This window comes from Ranitomeya imitator, chromosome 3, assembly GCF_032444005.1.
Source record: "Ranitomeya imitator isolate aRanImi1 chromosome 3, aRanImi1.pri, whole genome shotgun sequence".
NCBI lineage: Eukaryota > Metazoa > Chordata > Amphibia > Anura > Dendrobatidae > Ranitomeya > Ranitomeya imitator.
In genome coordinates, this window is record NC_091284.1 from 145659057 (window position 1) to 145683954 (window position 24898).

The 24898-nt window shown below is 43.1% G+C and overlaps 1 protein-coding gene across 1 annotated transcript in view; it reads left to right on the plus strand.

Moving 5' to 3' along the window:
* The window catches only part of IL1RAPL1 (interleukin 1 receptor accessory protein like 1), a 2437811-nt gene that overhangs the window by 632470 nt on the left and 1780443 nt on the right, over positions 1-24898 (plus strand). The gene's annotated exons all lie outside the window — the stretch shown is intronic.

A 24898-nucleotide genomic window follows, 5' to 3' on the forward strand; every position in this document is an offset into this window, starting at 1 on the left:
AAACTCCTCACCCTATTTTACACATTTATTCCACAAAAATAAAAATAAAAAAATCATTCCTATACTCACCTTTCCACCATTAATCCATTAATGGCCATGTCCCATGATGATCTGGATGGTTAGCTAAGAGACACTGACCTGAGCATAAGAGCATGGCTGCAGTCACCAGTGATAACTTTAACACCTGGAACTTTTTCAGTTTTGCATTTTTGCTTTTCACTCCCCTCCTTCCCAGAGCCATAACGTTTTTATTTTTCTGTCAATATGACCATTTGAGGGCTTATTTTTGTGGGATGAGTTGTAACTTTGAACAACACTATTGGTTTTACAATGTTGTGTACTAGAAGATGGGAAAAAAATTCCAAGTGCAATGAAATTGCAAAAAAGTGCAATCCCACACTTGTTTTTGTTTGGCTTTTTTGCTAGGTTCACTAAATGCTAAAACTGACCTGCCACTATGATTGTCCAGGTCATTGCGAGTTGATAGACACCAAACATGTATAGGTTATTTTTTATTTAAGTGGTGAAAAAAATCTCCAATTTTTGAGATCTCAGGTCAGGAGAGGGCTTAATTTTTGTTTACCGAGCTTATCATTTTAATGATACCATTTTGGTGCAGATGCGTTCTTTTGATCGCCCATTATTGCATTTTAATGCGATGTAGCGGTGACAAAAAAGTAATCGTGGCATTTAGATTTTTTTCTCGCTACGCCGTTTAGTGATCAGGTTAATCCTTTTTGTATTGATAGATCGTGCGATTCTGAACGTGGCGATACCAAATATGCTTAGGTTTTTTTTATTATTGTTTTATTTTGAATGGGGCAAAAGGTGATTTGAACTTTTATATTTTTTTATTTTTTCATATTCTTTAAAACTTTTTTTTACTTTTGCCATGCTTCAATAGCCTGCATTGGAGGCTTGAAGCTGGCATAGCCTAATCGACTTTGCTACATAAGAGCGATGCTCAGATTGCTCCTATATACAGTGGGGCAAAAAAGTATTTAGTCAGTCAGCAATAGTGCAAGTTCCACCACTTAAAAAGATGAGAGGCGTCTGTAATTTACATCATAGGTAGACCTCAACTATGAGAGACAAACTGAGAAAAAAAAATCCAGAAAATCACATTGTCTGTTTTTTTAACATTTTATTTGCATATTATGGTGGAAAATAAGTATTTGGTCAGAAGAAAAATTTCATCTCAATACTTTGTAATATATCCTTTGTTGGCAATGACAGAGGTCAAACGTTTTCTGTAAGTCTTCACAAGGTTGCCACAAACTGTTGTTGGTATGTTGGCCCATTCCTCCATGCAGATCTCCTCTAGAGCAGTGATGTTTTTGGCCTTTCGCTTGGCAACACGGATTTTAAACTCCCTCCAAAGGTTTTCTATAGGGTTGAGATCTGGAGACTGGCTAGGCCACTCCAGGACCTTGAAATGCTTCTTACGAAGCCACTCCTTCGTTGCCCTGGCGGTGTGCTTTGGATCATTGTCATGTTGAAAGACCCAGCCACGTTTCATCTTCAATGCCCTTGCTGATGGAAGGAGGTTTGCACTCAAAATCTCACGATACATGGCCCCATTCATTCTTTCATGTACCCGGATCAGTCATCCTGGCCCCATTGCAGAGAAAAAGCCCCAAAGCATGATGTTTCCACCACCATGCTTTACAGTAGGTATGGTGTTTGATGGATGCAACTCAGTATTCTTTTTCCTCTAAACACAACAAGTTGTGTTTCTACCAAACAGTTCCAGTTTGGTTTCATCAAACCATAGGACATTCTCCCAAAACTCCTCTGGATCATCCAAATGCTCTCTAGCAAACTTCAGACGGGCCCGGACATGTACTGGCTTAAGCAGTGGGACACGTCTGGCACTGCAGGATCTGAGTCCATGGTGGCGTAGTGTGTTACTTATGGTAGGCCTTGTTACATTGGTCCCAGCTCTCTGCAGTTCATTCACTAGGTCCCCCCGCGTGGTTCTGGGATTTTTGCTCACCGTTCTTGTGATCATTCTGACCCCACGGGGTGGGATTTTGCGTGGAGCCCCAGATCGAGGGAGATTATCAGTGGTCTTGTATGTCTTCCATTTTCTAATTATTGCTCCCACTGTTGATTTCTTCACTCCAAGCTGGTTGGCTATTGCAGATTCAGTCTTCCCAGCCTGGTGCAGGGCTACAATTTTGTTTCAGGTGTCCTTTGACAGCTCTTTGGTCTTCACCATAGTGGAGTTTGGAGTCAAACTGTTTGAGGGTGTGCACAGGTGTCTTTTTATACTGATAACAAGTTTAAACAGGTGCCATTACTACAGGTAATGAGTGGAGGAAAGAGGAGACTCTTAAAGAAGAAGTTACAGGTCTGTGAGAGCCAGAAATCTTGATTGTTTGTTTCTGACCAAATACTTATTTTCCACCATAATATGCAAATAAAATGTTAAAAAACCAGACAATGTGATTTTCTGTATTTTTTTTTCTCAGTTTGTCTCGCATAGTTGAGGTCTACCTATGATGTAAATTACAGACGCCTCTCATCTTTTTAAGTGGTGGAACTTGCACTATTGCTGACTGACTAAATACTTTTTTGCCCCACTGTAGCAGAATTAATTCATTGCTATGAGTGCGAACCACAGGGTGGCGCTCCCAGCAATCTGGCATCAACAACCATGGAGGTCTTCAGGAGACCTCTTGTTGCTATGCCAATGCAGCACTGAACCCTGATCACATGACGCGGGTCAGTGGTGCACGCATTTCCAGCCCGATGGCAGAAAGCGCTTGTTAAATGCCGCTGTCAGCATTTGACAGCAGTATTTAACTAGTTAATAGCAGTGTTAGGAGTCGAGTTTCCTCTGCTGCACAGGGGGAATCTCGATCCGTGTCTGCTGCGGTCTCCCATTCGGTATCGGCCGCAGTGGGCTCTGCTCAGCGGAGACGTCGCTCCCAGCGTCTCGCTGAGGCTGATTCGGTGCATAGGGTCACTACTGCCTTTTCTGGCTTTCCTATGGTACCCTGCACTGATCTGCGGCGAGCGAGCCTCTCTAAGACTAAGTCCTTGTTTACTCACACTGAGCATGCCCAGGGCAGGGTCTCCCATTGGAGGTCGAGGGCCACATGTTCAGTCACATGCTCAGGTGCTGCAGTACATTCCATTGGTCCTTCTGGAAGGTCCTGAAAGGGCAAAACATGCTCAGGTACTGCAGCACTTTCCATTGGTCTTTCTGGAAGGTCCTGAAAGAGCAAAAACTTCAGTAGCAGCTTCCTGTGCTGCAACTATATAAACTGCGCATGACCGCACGGCCATGCGCTAGTATCGTCTTTTGCTATATGCTTTGCGCCAATGTGGTCATGTGTTTGTATGTGTTCAGGGACCCGGCTGAAATAAGCCCCTAGAATGCTGGCACCTCCGGCGAGGAGATTGTGTATAAATGTGTTCAGGGACCCGGCTGAAATAAGCCCCTAGAATGCTGGCTCCTCCGGCGAGGAGATTGAGTATGCATGCATGACCACTCACTGCTCACATCTGGGTAGTTGGCCTGTGCCTCTGTGAAAGTCTAACAGGGCACAGAGCTCACATCTCGCGGTTACTCTGTGAAGCTAACAGAGTTAGTATATACCACCATATAGAGCCGCCATTATTTAGCAGCAGGTACTTTCCTGCACGGTGGATCCCGGGTTGCGAACGCACCAATTCCTTTAAATAAACAATATATTTGGTGCGTTCTGCCAACCCTAACAGTATACTAGCGCCAGGATCTGGCTAAGTAATGGCGGATGAACAGCGATTGCAGGGGTACATCCAGCTGCTGGAGGGTCGGTTGGCGTCTCTTGAGCGTGCAACCTCGGCGGTGGATGTTACCGCAATAGCTGTTCAGGCTGCTAGCGTGGCTGCAGCAGCTTTACCCACTGCCACCTCTGTTCCGACCCTATCTCACCTTCCTTTGCCTGAGAGATACTCTGGGGACAGTAAGTCCTGTAGGGGTTTCGTGAGCCAATGTGGTATACACCTCGAGCTTCTGGCTGCACGTTTCCCTACTGAGCGGGCAAAGGTGGGATTCATAATCTCTCTCCTGTCGGACAGAGCGTTGGAGTGGGCTACGCCGCTGTGGGAGCGCAACGATCATGTGGTGCGGAGTGTTCCTAGGTTTCTGGACACTCTGAAACAGGTCTTTATAGGACCTCAAGTCATCCATGATACTGCGCTCCAACTGCTGGCTTTGACTCAGGGTTCAACCATGGTCAGCCATTTTGCTGTTCACTTCCGGACATTAGCGTCTGAGTTGGAATGGCCAGATAAAACCCTCATTCCCGTATTTTGGAGGGGGCTGGCTGACCATGTGAAGGACGCTTTGGCCACTAGGGAGATTCCCGCCACACTGGAGGAGCTCATAGCCGTATCTATTCGTATTGACCTCCGTTTTAACGAGCGGAGGTTGGAGCGAGCCCAGTGTAGGCAGAGGTTTCGGCTGGCTCCCACCTTCGCCAAACCTTTGGAATCTCCAGTCCAGGCATCCGAGTCACATGAGGCCTTAGAGGTGACACGAGCGGGATCCAAGTCTCAGTCTGCCCGTGCACATAAGGTCCGTCATGTTTGCCAGCAGTCAGGACACCTTGCCTCCAAGGGTCCTCAGCGGACGCGGAAACGTCAGCGTCTAGTGGCAGTTGGAGGAGGTACACTAGACACGGCGACGTTTGCCTCAAAGTTGTCCTTCAAGGGGACAATTACCATAGGCCCATCCACTCTTGTGGTCGAGCTATGCATGGATTCTGGGGCAGAGGGTAACTTTATGTCTTCCGCTTTTGCCCAGCGTCACGCAATACCCTTGGTGATGCTCGCCAAGCCAGTAACTGTTCGAGTGGTAAATGGGTCAACACTACCTTCACAGATTACCCACCAAACCATTCCTTTCACGCTATCTGTGCCTCCATCACATCAGTAGATAATCTCCCTATTAGTCATTCCTGAGGGAATTGATGAGGTCCTGTTGGGGATACCATGGATTCGCTACCATTCTCCTCATATTGAGTGGTCCTCTGGGAGAATTTTGGGTTGGAGTAAATCTTGCGAGGGTAGATGTCTGAGGGAGTGCGTTCAGGTTGCTACTACACAGGTACCCGCAGATCTTTCCTCTCTCCCCAAGCACTATTGGCCCTATGCAGATGTGTTCTCCAAAAGAGCTGCGGAGACCCTTCCGCCTCACCGCCCCTATGACTGTCCTATTGAACTCTTGCCTGGTGCTGAGCCTCCCCGGGGTCGAGTCTATTCGTTATCTCTCCCGGAGATGGAGGCAATGTCCCAGTACATCCAGGAGAATCTGGCAAGAGGATTCATTAGGAAGTCAGTGTCACTGGCAGGGGCAGGGTTCTTCTTCGTACAGAAGAAGACTGGAGACTTACGTCCATGCATAGACTACAGGGGTCTTAACGCCATCACCGTTAAGAACAAGTACCCACTACCCCTGATATCTGAGCTGTTTGATAGGCTACGGGGAGCGAGGGTATTTACAAAGTTAGATCTGCGGGGTGCTTACAACCTGATTCGTATCCATGAGGGGGATGAATGGAAGACGGCTTTTAACACCAGGGATGGGCACTATGAATATCTGGTGATGCCCTTCGGGCTCTGTAATGCCCCAGCCGTTTTCCAAGACTTTGTGAACGACATCTTCCGGGATATGCTCACCACCTCGGTCGTAGTCTATTTGGATGATATTCTCATCTTCTCTCCAGATATTGACTCCCATCGGAGAGATGTTCGCAAAGTCTTCGACCTCTTACGGGCAAACTCCCTCTACGCCAAGTTGGAGAAGTGTGTGTTTGAGCAGGAGTCCTTGCCTTTCCTTGGTTATATCATCTCTGCCCAGGGTTTGGCTATGGATCCTGCCAAGCTACAGGCTGTAATGGACTGGCAAGAACCCCATTCTCTTAAAGCGGTGCAGCGCTTTATGGGGTTCATTAATTACTATCGCCAGTTCATTCCACACTTCTCAACTTTGGTAGCTCCCTTGGTTGCCCTCACCAAGAAGGGAGCAAATCCCAAGTTGTGGTCAGAGGAGGTCTCCAAAGCCTTTCTCTCGATCAAGTCACACTTCGCTAGCGCTCCCATCCTACATCGCCCCGATGTTGATAAGCCATTTATCTTGGAGGTGGATGCCTCATCCGTTGGTGCTGGAGCAGTCCTTTTCCAAAAGGATGCTCAAGGTCGGAAGCATCCTTGCTTCTTCTTCTCCAAGACCTTCACACCAGCAGAGAGGAATTATTCCATCGGGGACAGGGAGTTGCTGGCCATGAAGTTGGCTTTTTCGGAGTGGAGACATCTCTTGGAGGGAGCTCGCTTTCCCTTCCAAGTCTTCACTGACCACAAGAACTTGGTGTATCTGCAAACGGCCCAGCGGCTGAATTCTCGCCAGGCTAGATGGTCCCTGTTCTTCTCCCGGTTCCATTTTACTCTCCATTTCCTCTCCGGGGAGAAGAACGTTCGTGCCGACGCTCTCTCCCGCTCGGTGGTGTCATCGGAGGAGGAGGATCCTCGGCTTATTGTCCCTTCTGAGAGCCTGAGAACTGTAGCTCCGGTTTCGCTAGAGTCTGTGCCCCCGGGCATGACTTTCGTACCAGCTAACTTGCGACCGGAGGTTCTCTCTTGGGCTCACTCCTCCAGAGTGGGTGGGCATTTTGGGACCAAGAGGACATCTGAGCTTCTGGCGAGAACATACAGGTGGCCGCATATGGCCCGAGATGTCAAGGACTATATTCAGGCGTGCGTTTCTTGCGCCCAGAATCGGTCTCCTCGGCAACGGCCTGCTGGGTTGCTTTACCCTCTACCGGTGGCAGACAGGCCCTGGGAGATGGTCGGGATGGACTTTGTGGTGGGTCTACCCAAGTCGCGTGGCTGCTCCATTATTTGGGTTGTCACCGACCACTTCTCCAAGATGGTGCATTTGGTGCCGCTTCCTCGGTTACCCTCAGCACGGGCCTTGGCGGGATTGTTCATTAAACATGTTTTCCGTTTGCATGGTATGCCTGATAAGATTGTCAGCAATCGGGGTCCCCAGTTCGCATCTCGGTTTTGGAGAGAGCTCTGCCGTTTACTCAGCATAGAGTTAAACCTCTCCTCTGCATACCATCCCGAGACGAATGGGTTGGTGGAGAGAACCAACCAGACTCTGGTGACATATTTGCGACATTTCGTCTCTGCTAGGCAGGATGACTGGGCATCTTTGCTACCTTGGGCGGAATTTGCCCTGAACAACGCCGTAGCCGATTCCACTGGTCAAACTCCTTTTCTCCTTAATTACGGCCAGCATCCGCGTGTCCCTGTGCCCATGCCCGTGTCATCCACCGATTCTAGGGTGGCAGACTGGGCGGTGGAGGCACGTGACATCTGGGACCGCACACAGGATGCCATCCGGGCCTCCAAGGAGAGAATGAGGGTTTCGGCTGATACACACCGGCGCCCCGCTCCGGTCTTTGCTCCTGGCGACTTAGTGTGGCTCTCCGCCCGTAACATCAGGCTGCGAGTTGAGTCCACTAAGTTTGCTCCTCGCTACATTGGCCCGTTTAAGGTTCTGGAACAGGTCAACCCTGTGGTCTACCGTTTGGCTATTCCTCCACGCCTTGGTATCACCGATACTTTCCACGTTTCCCTCTTAAAGCCCGTTCATTTGTCCCGGTTTTCCGAGTCATCTGCTGGGACATCGGGTTCATCCACGGATGAGTTTGAGGTGAATGCTATTGTGGGGTGCAAGGTGGTACGTAGCAAGAAATTTTATCTAGTGGACTGGAAGGGTCACGGCCCAGAGGATAGAACCTGGGAGCCTGTGGAGCACATTCGGGCTCCGCTGCTTATCGCAGCTTTTGAGCGTAGTGAGGCTCAAGGAGGGGGGGCACTAGGAGGGGGGGTAATGTTAGGAGTCGAGTTTCCTCTGCTGCACAGGGGGAATCTCGATCCGTGTCTGCTGCGGTCTCCCATTCGGTATCGGCCGCAGTGGGCTCTGCTCAGCGGAGACGTCGCTCCCAGCGTCTTGCTGAGGCTGATTCGGTGCATAGGGTCACTACTGCCTTTTCTGGCTTTCCTATGGTACCCTGCACTGATCTGCGGCGAGCGAGCCTCTCTGGGACTAAGTCCTTGTTTACTCACACTGAGCATGCCCAGGGCAGGGTCTCCCATTGGAGGTCGAGGGCCACATGTTCAGTCACATGCTCAGGTGCTGCAGTACATTCCATTGGTCCTTCTGGAAGGTCCTGAAAGGGCAAAACATGCTCAGGTACTGCAGCACTTTCCATTGGTCCTTCTGGAAGGTCCTGAAAGGGCAAAAACTTCAGTAGCAGCTTCCTGTGCTGCAACTATATAAACTGCGCATGACCGCACGGCCATGCGCTAGTATCGTCTTTTGCTATATGCTTTGCGCCAATGTGGTCATGTGTTTGTATGTGTTCAGGGACCCGGCTGAAATAAGCCCCTAGAATGCTGGCACCTCCGGTGAGGAGATTGAGTATGCATGCATGACCACTCACTGCTCACATCTGGGTAGTTGGCCTGTGCCAACAGAGCTCACCTTTCGCGGTTACTCTGTGAAGCTAACAGAGTTAGTATATACCGCCATATAGAGCCGCCATTATTTAGCAGCAGGTAGTTTCCTGCACGGTGGATCCCGGGTTGCGAACGCACCAATTCCTTTTAATAAACAATATATTTGGTGCGTTCCGCCAACCCTAACAAGCAGTGGATGGATCGTGATTCCACCTGCTGCTATTGCAGGGACATGTCAGCTGTACAAAACAGCTGAGATGTCTTGGCTTTGATGCGGGCTCAGCGCCACAGCCCGCATCAAATCCTGGGGATCTGCCATCGGACGTACTATTCCGTCCGATGGCAGAAAGGGGTTAATGCTGTCACACGCAGCCACGTTCTCAGCTCATAAATTTCAATACTAGAATAAATATGAAGTTATATGTTCACCCACTTGCTCATCGCTGGAGATTTCTTTTGATTTACCTGATTGCTGCACCTGGGTGGCCCTGTTCACTTCATAATTATCCTCACAATTTAACTGGTGAGCTGACTCTCTCACTCCCTTTCTCGTCCTTCTTGGATATCTTCTTGTTCTTGGTCCTAGAAGTAGATGACATGTCTTGTGCCCCATGTGACCATGAGAAGAAAGCAAAAGAGAGGAGATTGGCTCACAGGAAGGGGAGCGTTGACAAATGGGAAAAGTATTGGGAGGACATAGAAGAGAATATTATAGTTTATTTTTTACATTTATAACGGCCTTCAAATTTAAATGGAATCACTAAAAATTTGGACATATAAGAATCCAAAATTTGGGGGAACTTTGTAGCAAAACTGATTCTTTGAGAATCAATTTGTTCATCTCTAATTGAAGTTAAGGAAAAATATGCATTAAATAAACTTTATTCATTACAAGAGAAAACAAAAATGTGGGCCAATTAGGCTCTAGTGAAACAATTCTGGATCAGGAAGTATCAAAAAATTATTTATGGCACACAACGCATTTCAGCACTGAGTCAACTTGTAAATGAAAGCTTAGTCATTACTGTATGGTTAAATATACATAAAATATACTGCTCTTTTAGATCTCAATACTGTTTAGTATTTTTCTGTGTTAGTTTAGTTTTCAACACTATCAATGTCACATTACTGCTCTTTTTAGCACCAGCTTGAAATGAATAGTTCAGAATTAGTGATCCTTTAAAGCATTCCGTAACTAAATATCACAATAAAATTGATCGCCATTCTTAAATGACCACAATATACTAGCAGTTTTAAAATTGCTCTGCTATTTGTCAGATTCCATTCTGGCGAAAACAGAACTCTTAATTAAGCAGCGCTCCACGTTATATGAATGGCCAGAGCTCTCAATAATAGCAGACATTTATGAAGGAGTGCATAAAATTTTAATTGATCAATCAACAAAACCTGTACATTGGGATGAAGCAATACAAGTTCTGTCACTGCAGTATAATGCTGATTGTACAAAACGCAGAGAAAGTACCATAAAGTTTTTTGGCCCAGCTGATAACTAAAAATGCCGAAGTGAGTGATGCATGCAAATGCGCATTGCAGTTATTACACTGCAACTTTGCAAACAGAAATAATAAGTGACGATAATGCATTGACAGCACTCATAAATCAGACATAGTTAGGAAATGTATGATTCAGATATTTCTTCTCTCTGCTCTCCTAGCTTTATTTTTCCTATGATACAATTTTTAGAGGTGACCTGTTATGAGGCTAAGCACTTTTATAATAGTGCGTCTTGCTAACTAGATGGCACAATTGTGCAATTAGGAACGGAAAATTAGTTTGTACAGTACCTTGCTCTCAATGTCCTCTCATCCATTATGCTGAGAGGTCTGATCAGACAGTGATGCAATTTAATAAAAAATCCTGCATCAAAGGAGTAAGGGCAGTTGGTAAAGAATGGTCATATATTCGTGCTTCTGTGTTGATAATTTGCAATTTCAACCTCTACTTCAGTATTCAGGTTCCTTTAAAATGTGTAAGGTAATCTATAGAAGAAACTAAAGGTACTGTCACACATAACGATATCATTAACGATATCGTTGCTTTTTGTGACGTAGCAACGATATCGTTAAGGAAATCTTTATGTGTGACAGCGACCAACGATCCGGCCCCTGCTGGGAGATCGTTGGTTGCTGAGGAAAGTCCAGAACTTTATTTCGTTGCTGGACTTCCCGCTGATATCTCTGGATCGGCGTGTGTGACGCCGATCCAGCGATGTCTTCACTGGTAACCAGGGTAAACATCGGGTTACTAAGCGCAGGGCCGTGCTTAGTAACCCGATGTTTACCCTGGTTAACAGCGTAAATGTTAAAAAAACAAACACTACATACTTACATTCAGCTGTCTGTCCCCGGCGCTGTGCTTCTCTGCACTCCTCCTGCATCCTGTGTCAGCGCCGGCCAGCTGGAAAGCACAGCGGTGACGTCACCGCTCTGCTTTCCAGCTGACCGGCGCTGACAGTGCAGAGGAAAGCAGAGCGCCGGAGGACAGACAGCTGAAGGTAAGTATGTAGTGTTTGTTTTTTTAACGTTTACGCTGGTAACCATGGTAAACATCGGGTTACTAAGCGCGGCCCTGCGCTTAGTAACCCGATGTTTACCCTGGTTACCGGGGACCTCGGGATCGTTGGTCGCTGGAGAGCTGTTTGTGTGAGAGCTCTCCAGCGACCAAACAGCGACGCTGCAGCGATCGACATCGTTGTCGGTATCGCTGCAGTGTCGCTCAGTGTGAAGGTACCTTAACACAAAAACCCAAAACTTACTAGTTAAAATCTCCCCTTGAATCCATGTTTACTTGTTTTGCAGTGGTGAGATTGCACACATTCATGTGGCCACCACAATCAATGACTAGTGTGAGCCATCTCATGCCAAACATGCAAGCATGACTGCTGTGGCTAGCGATTCGCTTTAGTGGTAATGGGGATGTATTGTGTGATATGTCATAGCGGCAACAGAGGAATCAAAAAGTACAGTTCTACTGAAGATACAGTAGGACAGAAATGGTTATTTATTCCATATTTTTCACATTTCTTTCTGTCTGGCTATTTTTTTTAACTCTTCCTTAATTATCATAATGGCTGGTGCAGACAACCATCAAATTGCCCTCGGACCAGTATTATTAAATGGGGCCATGCACATGTCGGATTTTTTCCTCTGATCTGATGTTCAGATTTCATTCGGCTGTAAAAGTCAATGAGTCCATGGAAACCATCAGAGTGAACTCAGATGACATGTGAGTGTAGTACAGTTTCCACAGACTGACACAATGAAGATGGATAAATGTTTTTCTCCATATTCTTCTGATCCGAGAGAATCAGATTGCACTATGCTCACACTCTGATCAAACTCTAATCAGAACTTGATCATAAGGTCATTTGCATAAATGATCAGATTTTTTCAGATGACAAAAAATGCACTCATCTAGGGAATCAATTTTGCTCAATCTTGCGAAATGTTACTCAAATATTATTATTCAAATGAGTTATGACAATGTTGAATTAGTCTCATGTGATATTATTTTGCAATACTTTGATGTATAAACTTTTACTACAGTATAGCCTTGTTCTGTTACTTTGAGATATGAACATCTGATTGTTGGGGTTGTGCAATCTGCACAGCACACACATGCATGTCTTTTTCTAGATTATGCCATCAACATAAAGTCCGAGAATATACATTTATGAATTATTTTCTCCTATAAATTAGTTTCACCCAACACTGCAAATTTGCGGATTAAAGCTCCCACTAGCAAAATGTGGAAATGATGGCGTTTTCCAATAATTCTGAATATAACTTATGCTTTTTAGCATACATAAACTTACAATGTATAGCAGTAATGCCACTTCAAAACACATTTCTATTGCTAGATGGTATTTCTTTAACATTTGTAAGGCTAAAATTTGGTATTATATTCATTGACCTCGCTAGAACTATTCGACACTAGGAACATTTTGTTGTCCATAGTAAATAAGTAGAGCACAAAAACTTTTTTTAACTGCCTCTTACGGAACCTACAAATACATTAATAGCCATTGATTTTCTCCTCTTACTCCATTAGAGAGGGTTGAAGGAGTCATTCTCTTTACAGAGCTTGGTTCTGGGCCAAATAGATACAAAAAACGAAGAGTTTATGCTCATGTGCAGATTTATCTCTCAAGTCACCTATGTCATTTTTAGAGCTATTTTTAATGTTTATCATCTATTCTAGAAATAAAAGGCCTAATGCAATAAGAGCTGAATGATGTCTGGCCACTGGCAGTATTGAGTACAGGCTGACAACATTGACTTTTCTAGCATATATCTCTATTTAAGGAGACATTAATCCTTAAACAGTCTTGTCTTGGCCACTAAACCAACATTAGCTTATCTACTCCTGACTCTTATTTTTAATATAATTGTGGTTGGATTCTAACCTATTCACAGGTCGATCTAATGTTGCTTGCAGCCACTGGTGCATTTACAACTGAGAGTAAAAGCAATGGTTTGTGGAGTAGACAGCATTATATTTTTCAAGCACTAGTTCAGCTCTGGAGGATTAAGTCTTGGAAATTATATTTCCGTTTTAGATGTCAAACCTCATTGTTCTTTAGGGGGAGACCCTACCATTATAATCGACTGTTTTTTTAGGCAACCATATGATGCAGTTGCCAAACAAGTTCCAACAAAGGAATGTAAAGTCCGAAATAAGGATAAAAAACTTTCTCTCTTTTTTTCCAATTTAGTCATTAAAATCCATCATGTGAAACAATCAGATTATTTTGATGAAGAAGTTGGTCCAACTTTAAAACGCAAAGAGAATAAACTTTTTTGTCAAATTTTTCTATCGTCCTTGGTTTCTGTCAAATTTTCCTACCGTCCTTGTTTCTTACAAATTTTCCTACCGTCCTTGGTTTCTTGAGTGCTACATCAGCATCGCAGATGACCTCCCTGTTCTACTATTAGTTCTATATGACGGGATTTTCCAGCTTGACAATGTTGCGGATGCTGATATATTTGATTCCTCAGTTGTGAGTCAAACAATACCATAAGGTGAGCAGTTCCCTCTACCTCACATTGATTTTCCAAGGATAAGACCCTATTGCCCTTGGTGTCTCATTTTTCTCTATGCGTATATATTTGGTTTCCTTCGTTAGTAATAGCACTAATAATTCTTAGTTTTATTAACAAAATTGAAGTCATTTACTATAAATACAGAACTATTTTAGGGAATGTCTGAATAAGATATCTAGGAAGTAACACAATAATGAATTAATTTATGGCTGATACTAGAGAGTATCTAGAGAATACTAGAGAGTTCAAATTTGCTGAAGGCACAGGTCATGCTCATGATGTAACTTAAAAATGATAAAAAGTAGAATAACTTTTGATTATTTCTATTATGTCAATGAGATGAATATTGTAAGTGTGATTACTTGGGTCTATTCCCTGGGAACCTTACAAATAGATGACTAATGAGTTACTATCTACACTAAATAAGGAGTAAAAGACAAATTAATGTCCATTGCACCAAACAAACATTTGCTTTGCTACATGGTGCTTTACTCTATTTGCGCAGTTTGCCCTAAAAAATGCAAAGTTAACATGTAATGAATACAATTGAGTGAAGTATGATACAGGGAAGTTCACTCAATTTTGTAAGGGAAATTCGATTCACATCAAATTGAATTGGTTGACAAGGTGTTACTTTTTTAAATAGTCACCACTCCTCGACCTTGCTAAAACTGTACTGGTTTTCTGATCTTCCAATAACCTCTTAAAGGGAACCTGTCAGAGAGATTGTGCACAGTAATCTACAGAAAGTGTCAGGTCAGCACCGTTAAATGATACCTGGGTTGATGAAATCTGTCTTGTGGTAGTTGTTAATCTTTAGTGTCAGTGTTGAGTTATTGATATGCTCGTGCTTTGGGGCGGCCTGTGGGGGGTCTTCATGTGCTGCTCTGATTAGCTTTTCAAAATAAAGGCTGCTGACAGGTCATAGATCCATCACTGACCAGCCCCCTAGGTAGCATAATGAATATTAAATATACTTACTGAAAAAAAACTTCTGCAGGCAGGTGCCAGCTGTGGCACCTGCACTGCAGCATAATCACATGTATACTATTTTTATAATTATTACTGTTGAGGTTATCCTGATATTGAAAAAAAAATCTATTTGAAAATGATTTGCCTCTGCAGTTGAATCTATCAGTGTACAGTACAGACCAAAAGTTTGGACACACCTTCTCATTTAAAGATTTTTCTGTATTTTCATGACTATGAAAATTGTACATTCACACTGAAGGCATCAAAACTATGAATTAACACATGGGAAATTATATACTTAACAAAAATGTGTGAAACAGCTGAAATTATGTGTTATATTCTAGGTTCTTCAAAGTAGCCACCTTTTGCTTTGATGACTGCTTTGCACACTCTTGGCATTCTCTTGATGAAATTCAATAGGTAGTCACCAGGAATGGTCTTCCAACAATCTTGAAGGAGTTCCCAGAGATACTTAGCACTTGTTTGCCCTTTTGGCTTCACTCTGCTGTCCAGCTCACCCCAAACAATCTTGATTGGGTTCAGGTCTAGTGACTGTCATCTGGGGTAGGACCCCATCACTCTCCTTCTTGGTCAAATTGCCCTTACACAGCCTGGAGGCGTGTTTGGGGTCATTGTCCTGTTGAAAAATAAATGATGGTCCAACTAAACGCAAACTGGATGGAATAGCATGCTGCTGCAAGAGGTCACTCTAGGTCTTCCTTTCCTGGGGAGGTCCTCATGTGAGCCAGTTTCTTTGTAGCGCTTGATGGTTTTTGCCACTGCACTTGGAGACACTTTCAAAGTTTTCCCAATATTTTGGACTAACTGCCTTAATTTCTTAAAGTAATGATGGCCACTCGTTTTTCTTTACTTAGCTGCTTTTTTCTTGCCATAATACAAAATCTAACAGTCTATTTAGTAGGAGTATCAGCTGTGTATCCACCAGACTTCTGCACAACACAACTGATGGTCCCAACCCCATTTATAAGGCAAGAAATCCCACGTATTAAACCTGACAGGGCACAACTGTGAAGTGAAAACCATTCCCGGTGACTACCTCTTGAAGCTCATCAAGAAAATGCCAAGAGTGTGCAACGCAGTCATCAAAGCAAAAGGTGGCTACTTTGATGAACCTAGAATATAAGACATAATTTCAGTTGTTTTACACTTTTTTGTTAAGTATATAATTCCACATGTGTTAATTCATTGTTTTGATGCCTTCAGTGTGAATGTACAATTTTTATAGTCATGAAAATACAGAAAAATCTTTAAATGAGCCGGTGTGTCCAAACTTTTGGTCTGTACTGTCTATAGAGGTGATCTGATAGCTGCAACTGTGCATGCTTCGGCAACACCATCTTGCTAGTGAAGAAAAAAAATGTTCTCACCCAAGATGGTGCCACCAAGCAGTAGCAGCTATTTGCAATCAATCTTGGAGAAGGAAATATTTCCAGCGCATGCACAGTAGCAGCTATCGGATAACCTCTATATACACCAATAGCTGCTTCTGTGAAGACGCGGTGTGCGCCATTTTCAAATGGAGTTTTTTTAATATCAGAATAACCTCAACCATAATAATTAAAAATATCTGTCAGCAGTCTTCATTATGAATAGCTAATCAGAGCAGCACATGAAGCACAAGCATATCATTAACTCAAACCTGAAAATAAAGATTAAACAACATCCGCAAGACGGATTTCATGAACCAATATATCATTTTAATCAGTATAATGGCACTGACCTGTCATGGTTACTGTGCACAATCCTGCTGACAAGTTCCCTTTAAATTTTCTATTTTCCAAATTCTGTATTCTATCTTCAATATTCCTTCTGGTGGAGTCTTCCATTCACTAGACCCTACACCATGACATGAAGCACAATAAACATCAGTCTTGTGCATCAAATGACTATGTGGAGTCAAGTAAAAAATGAATCCAACTGGACGGAAGAAAGGAAATATGAGTCAAATTAATTATTTGCAGCAAGGGAACAGGTAATGGGGAGACCGAGTAGAGGTAAGGTGAGTATAGAAAACGTATTAACGCCTTTATGATCTGGCTGTCCTCGGCTGAATTGGCTTGAAGTGAATGGCCAACACTTTGGATTCCAGTTAATTCAGTTTTTTTGTAAACCTCCAGGCTATTTAGATTTGTCTCAAATAGATATACTCATCCCTAGTAGTGTGGATTATTGCACGTTAAAAAATCATTTGGCGCTTGCTCCATCTGTAAGTCTGTCAGTTCATGTAACTCAATGTAATATCATAATCTGAAAAATATTAAGCACACCAGCACTCCAAGGAGACGTAGAACGTGGGTGAAAGCTGCTGGTGCCCAGACTGCTACTGTGCTCAGTCTGTCGTGTGAGAGAAGGGAAAAAAACTAGAAAGTTGGGGTCACCGCGTTACCCTAATTAAGGATGATAACGGCTCACAGGAATTTAGTATTAAAGACTGTATATCATGTTGGTCATCAGGAGTGATACACTTAAATAAATGTCCTTGCGATAAAATTTATGTAGGCCACACTAAGTGCAAACTTAGGGATCGACTGAAGTAACATCTTAATAATATAGAAAAAGGCTTTGCTGGCCATCCCCTCTCGAGACATTTTAGGGAGCACCACGGTAGATCCTCAAAGGGGCTAACATTCTGTGGGATTCAGGTAGTACACAAGAATTGGAGGGGAGGTGACTATATTAAATTAATGTCACGCACCGAATCCAGATGGATTTTTATGCTGGACAGTTTAGTCCCTAGGGGTTTGAACCATGAGTTAGAGCTAAACGCCTTTAAGTAATATTCCAGTTATATATATTTTGATGAATAAATTAATATTAATATTAATTTTAATTTTTAAGCCTTTTACTAACACCACAACTTACAATTGTGTACCTTTTCCATGTAATTCCCCCTCCTTTCTTTCACTCCTCCTTCCCTCTTTTTCTTTTTGGGTGGCCCTCAGTACCATTGGGTCATTCTTTTATCATAAGTATGGTTTCACATTTTTATAGATATATAAATACTCACATTTTAATTAAAATAGGTTTTAACAATATTCCTTTTTAACTTAATACAAGTTTTTTGTAGTTTCATATATTTTATATGTTTGTTTTAAATGATACATTGGGACACAATTATGCTCACACCTGGCCTAAGGGTGCATTTTTGATCATGAGACTAGGTAGCCTGCTTATTTATAATCAGTTTTGAGGCAGTTCCCTAGCCTTTTCCCCTGGGGGTCCTTTGCGGCACACATACACATATACATTTTTTCTATCAGCGGTGGGTGGGGCTTTTTCTTCATATACAGAGCAGGAGACAGCCGGGACCTTTAGCCCTGATGAAGAAGGTCCGGTGACCTTCGAAACGCGTAGGCAATAGGTCCTGCTTGGCATCCGTCTCCTGCTCTTTCCCTCCAGCTCTAGGTGATGTGACCCAGACCACGCCCCCTCACACACCACTGCAGTTTAGCGGCACCTTTGACCGAGGCATGCCGCTTGCCAATTTCTCTGGTGTGCATGGCGGCTAGGCGCTAACAGGGGAGGACGCTCCCCACAGCTCTGCCACCCCACGCCGCCGCTCCGATCTCCAGCCCTGGATGCACGGAGGCTAATTTGTCTTCTTCTTCCGGCACACCACCTCATCGCAACAGACACGGTACCGACACTGCAGCGATACAATACCAGTAAGTGCTTGCCACATTTTTTTCTAATTGGTACCATCTTTTTGACATTTATTGGTTATTCAATCACTTGTCTGGGTATATGACCACTTCTGCCAGTGACTTATAGGAACTGTTTAATTGTTATTCATTATTTTATATTTCCTTCTTGGTACATGCTTACCATCGCTGGTGGCTTATTGCTAATGCTTTAACCTTTATATACAGTGGGACAAAAAAGTATTTAGTCAGTCAGCAATAGTGCAAGTTCCACCACTTAAAAAGATGAGAGGCATCTGTAATTTACATCATAGGTAGACCTCAACTATGGGAGACAAACTGAGAAAAAAAAATCCAGAAAATCACATTGTCTGTTTTTTTAACATTTTATTTGCATATTATGGTGGAAAATAAGTATTTGGTCAGAAACAAAATTTCATCTCAATACTTTGTAATACATCCTTTGTTGGCAATGACAGAGGTCAAACGTTTTCTGTAAGTCTTCACAAGGTTGCCACACACTGTTGTTGGTATGTTGGCCCATTCCTCCATGCAGATCTCCTCTAGAGCAGTGATGTTTTTGGCCTTTCACTTGGCAACACGGACTTTCAACTCCCTCTAAAGGTTTTTTATAGGGTTGAGATCTGGAGACTGGCTAGGCCACTCCAGGACCTTGAAATGCTTCTTACGAAGCCACTCCTTTGTTGCCCTGGTGGTGTGCTGTGGATCATTGTCATGTTGAAAGACCCAGCCACGTTTCATCTTCAATGCCCTTGCTGATGGAAGGAGGTTTGCACTCAAAATCTCACGATACATGGCCCCATTCATTCTTTCATGTACCCGGATCAGTCGTCCTGGCCCCTTTGCAGAGAAACAGCCCCAAAGCATGATGTTTCCACCACCATGCTTTACAGTAGGTATGGTGTTTGATGGATGCAACTCAGTATTCTTTTTCCTCCAAACACGACAAGTTGTGTTTCTACCAAACAGTTCCAGTTTGGTTTCATCAGACCATAGGACATTCTCCCAAAACTCCTCTGGATCATCCAAATTCTCTCTAGCAAACTTCAGACGGGCCCGGACATGTACTGGCTTAAGCAGTGGGACACGTCTGGCACTGCAGGATCTGAGTTCATGGTGGCGTAGTGTGTTACTTATGGTAGGCCTTGTTACATTGGTCCCAGCTGTCTGCAGTTCATTCACTAGGTCCCCCCGCGTGGTTCTGGGATTTTTGCTCACCGTGCTTGTGATCATTCTGACCCCACGGGGTGGGATTTTGCGTAGAGCCCCAGATCGAGGGAGATTATCAGTGGTCTTGTATGTCTTCTATTTTCTAATTATTGCTCCCACTGTTGATTTCTTCACTCCAAGCTGGTTGCCTATTGCAGATTCAGACTTCCCAGCCTGGTGCAGGGCTACAATTTTGTTTCTGGTGTCCTTTGACAGCTCTTTGGTCTTCACCATAGTGGAGTTTGGAGTCAGACTGTTTGAGGGTGTGCCGAGGTGTCTTATTATACTAATAACAAGTTTAAACAGGTGCCATTACTACAGGTAATGAGTGGAGGAAAGAGGAAACTCTTAAAGAAGAAGTTACAGGTCTGTGAGAGCCAGAAATCTTGATTGTTTGTTTCTGACCAAATACTTATTTTCCACCATAATATGCAAATAAATTGTTAAAAAAACAGACAATGTGATTTTCTGGATTTTTTTTTTCTCAGTTTGTCTCCCATAGTTGAGGTCTACCTATGATGTAAATTACAGACGCCCCTCATCTTTTTAAGTGGTGGAACTTGCACTATTGCTGACTGACTAAATACTTTTTTGCCCCACTGTATACCGGAAAACTCAGTTTCATTTAAATTTGTCATTGTCTGAACTGGCCTAGTTTATCATCCTTAATTAGGGTAGCGCGGTGAACCCAACTTTCTAGTTTAATATCTTAATCTGTTATCAACGGTTTAACGTTGGCATAGAATAAAACCTAATCTTTAAACCTTCTCTTAAACAATTCATGTAATTCTTTTGCTCTGCCGAGCCCCTCAATGGCTAGTAGATTAATTGCACATTGCACATTCCTTGATATAAAGACTATTAGCAATCTTCTAGTCTTTTATCAGTAGGTGAGCCCATAAATAATGAGTCATGACAGATACGGAATTATATCAAAATGCCATTAATCAGCCTTATTGTAAGATTTTGTGATCTTGACAACTCATGTAAAGGCTTATTGCATATTTAGAAATGTTTTTCCATCTCTATATTTAAGAAATCCACTGAAACTTTCTTAAGATGGCTACAGGTCCCAAAAATGCATCAGGAATCTAACAGACATTTATGACATATGCTGTGGAAAAACCATAGATGTCTAAAGGCCTGTGCCCACATTGCAGATTTGTTGCATTTTTATCTTATTTTTCTGATTAGATTTGTCATAAAGCCTGATGCCAGCAAAGTGAATGAGAATCCTGAAGTCTCATGCACACGTTGCTTATTTTTTACTTTCCGATTTAAATCTGCAGCATGTCAATTTTTTCAGCGTTTTTGCTGCAGATTTCACCAATACAACTGAGTAGGGAAAACGCTGCAAGAAAAATGCATCAAGCACTAAACAAAAATGCATCTTATTTACACTGCATTTTTCCTGCCAAGGGTGCAGAAATACTTAACGTGTGCACGTACCCTATGATCGGAATGTTGCTTAAGGAAACCAACCCTGGATGATTTTTTTTATTAATCTGCATAGAGTGTATGTGCATGTAATGCAGTGTGTGTGTTAATGTACTCACCTACTGCCGCCTTCACTGGTTTCCAGTGCTGCTCTGCTCCTCTTCTCAGTGATGTCACCGTTCTTCAGTCTATCCAGATCACTATGTGTGAGCTTGAAGTCTCTTTCAAAATGTAAATCTATGGAGCCTCATTCTGATGTCCCATAGGTTTATATTGTAAAGACACTTTTCTGCTTGACTCTGAAGATTAGTGACATTACTCAGAAGAGGAGCCGACTAGCGCTTGGTATCAGAGAAGGCGGAGATAGATGAGTATATCAGCGCAAATACCACAGTACATATACATGTACACAGGTTTAGCAAAAGTAAAATTTCACTTGAGGGCTTCATTAATGATGCAGATGCTAATCATTCTCAAAGAGTTAAAGAAAAACTGTGATCAGAATCTGTTGACCAGATGCTTAAATCAGGTTTTTGAAAAAAAAATTTTTTAAAAACATTGCCAATTTTTTTTCATGTCACAGTCTCTTAAAAAAGGCTGAAAGCTTACAATTTTTTAACAAAGATTTTTGAAGCTATTCTGGATTCATACTTCCTGTTCTTTAAGGAAATCTACACGTACATTAGCCACAATTGACTGACTCAGGCACTATATTTTGTATTGATGCATCTAATGAGAGTGTGCAGCAGTCATTGTAAAGTGAGAATGAAAGGCTAAGACATGACAGAACCGATTATGTATGGTGGATCATGTGTGATCAACTGTGTATATGAAATATTTTAATACAGATTGGGATATGAAAGAAACATGTAATCGAATTGAATTCAAAAGCCTGATTTAAACAATAGGCCATTTTCTGATGACACATTCCCTTTTAATAGCAAATGTACGGCTTTTATCTCTTTATACCATATGTGGTCACAATGAATGTCATTAACTGTGCTAGAGCATATATATTTAAATACCAAATTTAACGTGTAGTGCTTCCAAGCATAAAAGGTTATTAACTGAAGCCTTGAAACTATATATTAATGTAAAAATTAATATTTAAGAGACTGAGCTTGAATTTATCCTCGTATGGAGTAAGATAAATGTGAATTATAGCAGGTCAATATACATAATATATAAGCAAACTTGTTTGTTGTCTATTGAGAAAAAACAGTTCATAGTAGTTCACATTGTATTAAAATGCAAATATAGTAATTGATGCATAGTGAATTTCTTTATATAGGAAATGTGAGACTTACTGTCTAATCATTTAAATCCCATAACATACTCCTGGACATCAGCATATTCTACCCATTTGCTATTTTTTTTATTTACGACATAATTTAGAGAACGTGCCATGTTTCAGCTTATAATTAAGCCCATATGAAACATTGATTGTAAACCAAAAAGTTGCTCCGTTTCTCTATTTCTTGAAAAAAAATCTTTATATATATAAAGTTACATATAAGTCTTGCTTATATGTTCTTTAAGGGAATTCTGAAAAGATGAGCGGATTGATCTAAGGATACTCAAGTTCCTGTTAAATTTCCTGAAACGCTCAGATTCATGCAAATTTTAACATTTTGAGAGTTGATTCATGGTCCACAAAAAACTTGCCCAATACAATTTCCTACATTGTTGAAGTATAAGAAATAAGGTAACATCACTTTGCTTCCCCATAGTGCCCTGCAGCTCTAACATTTTATGGATTTTCATAGTGTAATGACCATAAGAGTGTAAGCTCTTATGGTCAGCAAGGTCCCTTCTCTCACCTGTAGAGTGTAAGCTCTTATGGTCAGCAAGGTCCTCTCTCTCTCCTGTAAAGTGTAAGCTCTTATGGTCAGCAAGGTCCTCTCTCTCCTGTAGAGTGTAAGCTCTTATGGTCAGCAGGGTCTTCTCTCTCACCTGTAGAGTGTAAGCTCTTATGGTCAGCAAGATCCCCTCTCTCACCTGTAGAGTGTAAGCTCTTATGGTCAGCAAGGTCCCTTCTCTCACCTGTAGAGTGTAAGCTCTTATTGTCAGCAAATTCCCCTCTCTCACCTGTAGAGTGTAAGCTCTTATAGTCAGCAAGGTCCCCTCTCTCCCGTGTAGAATGTAAGCTCTTATGGTCAGCAGGGTCTTCTCTCTCACCTGTAGAGTGTAAGCTCTTATGGTCAGCAAGATCCCCTCTCTCACCTGTAGAGTGTAAGCTCTTATGGTCAGCAAGGTCCCTTCTCTCACCTGTAGAGTGTAAGCTCTTATGGTCAGCAAGGTCCTCTCTCTCTCCTGTAAAGTGTAAGCTCTTATGGTCAGCAAGGTCCTCTCTCTCCTGTAGAGTGTAAGCTCTTATTGTCAGCAAATTCCCCTCTCTCACCTGTAGAGTGTAAGCTCTTATAGTCAGCAAGCTCCCCTCTCTCCCGTGTAGAATGTAAGCTCTTATGGTCAGCAGGGTCTTCTCTCTCTCCTGTAAAGTGTAAGCTCTTATGGTCAGCAAGGTCCTCTCTCTCCTGTAGAGTGTAAGCTCTTATGGTCAGCAGGGTCTTCTCTCTCACCTGTAGAGTGTAAGCTCTTATGGTCAGCAAGATCCCCTCTCTCACCTGTAGAGTGTAAGCTCTTATGGTCAGCAAGGTCCCTTCTCTCACCTGTAGAGTGTAAGCTCTTATTGTCAGCAAATTCCCCTCTCTCACCTGTAGAGTGTAAGCTCTTATAGTCAGCAAGGTCCCCTCTCTCCCGTGTAGAATGTAAGCTCTTATGGTCAGCAGGGTCTTCTCTCTCACCTGTAGAGTGTAAGCTCTTATGGTCAGCAAGATCCCCTCTCTCACCTGTAGAGTGTAAGCTCTTATGGTCAGCAAGGTCCCTTCTCTCACCTGTAGAGTGTAAGCTCTTATGGTCAGCAAGGTCCTCTCTCTCTCCTGTAAAGTGTAAGCTCTTATGGTCAGCAAGGTCCTCTCTCTCCTGTAGAGTGTAAGCTCTTATTGTCAGCAAATTCCCCTCTCTCACCTGTAGAGTGTAAGCTCTTATAGTCAGCAAGGTCCCCTCTCTCCCGTGTAGAATGTAAGCTCTTATGGTCAGCAGGGTCTTCTCTCTCACCTGTAGAGTGTAAGCTCTTATGGTCAGCAAGATCCCCTCTCTCACCTGTAGAGTGTAAGCTCTAATGGTCAGCAAGGTCCCCTCTCTCACCTGTAGAGTGTAAGCTCTTATGGTCAGCAAGGTCATCTCTCTCACCTGTAGAGTGTAAGCTCTTATGGTCAGCAAGGTCCCCTCTCTCACCTGTAGAGTGTAAGCTCTTATGGTCAGCAAGGTCTTCTCTCTCACCTGTAGAGTGTAAGCTCTTATGGTCAGCAAGATCCCCTCTCTCACCTGTAGAGTGTAAGATCTTATGGTCAGCAAGGTCCCTTCTCTCACCTGTAGAGTGTAAGCACTTATGGTCAGCAAGGTCCTCTCTCTCTCCTGTAAAGTGTAAGCTCTTATGGTCAGCAAGGTCCCCTCTCTCCTGTAGAGTGTAAGCTCGTATTGTCAGCAAATTCCCCTCTCTCACCTGTAGAGTGTAAGCTCTTATAGTCAGCAAGGTCCCCTCTCTCACGTGTAGAGTGTAAGCTCTTATGGTCAGCAAGGTCTTCTCTCTCACCTGTAGAGTGTAAGCTCTTATGGTCAGCAAGATCCCCTCTCTCACCTGTAGAATGTAAGCTCTTATGGTCAGCAAGGTCCCCTCTCTCACCTGTAGAGTGTAAGCTCTTATGGTCAGCAAGATCCCCTCTCTCACCTGTAGAGTGTAAGCTCTTATAGTCAGCAAGGTCCCCTCTCTCACCTGTTGAGTGTAAGCTCTTATGGTCAGTGGGGTCCTCTCTCTCTCCTGTAGAGTGTAAGCTCTTCTGATCAGTGGGGTCCTCTCATTCTCTCTCTCCTGAAGAGTAGAAGCTTTTCTGGTGAGAAGGGTCCTCTTGCCTTCTCTCTCCTGTGGAGTGTATTCTCTAATGGTCAGCATAG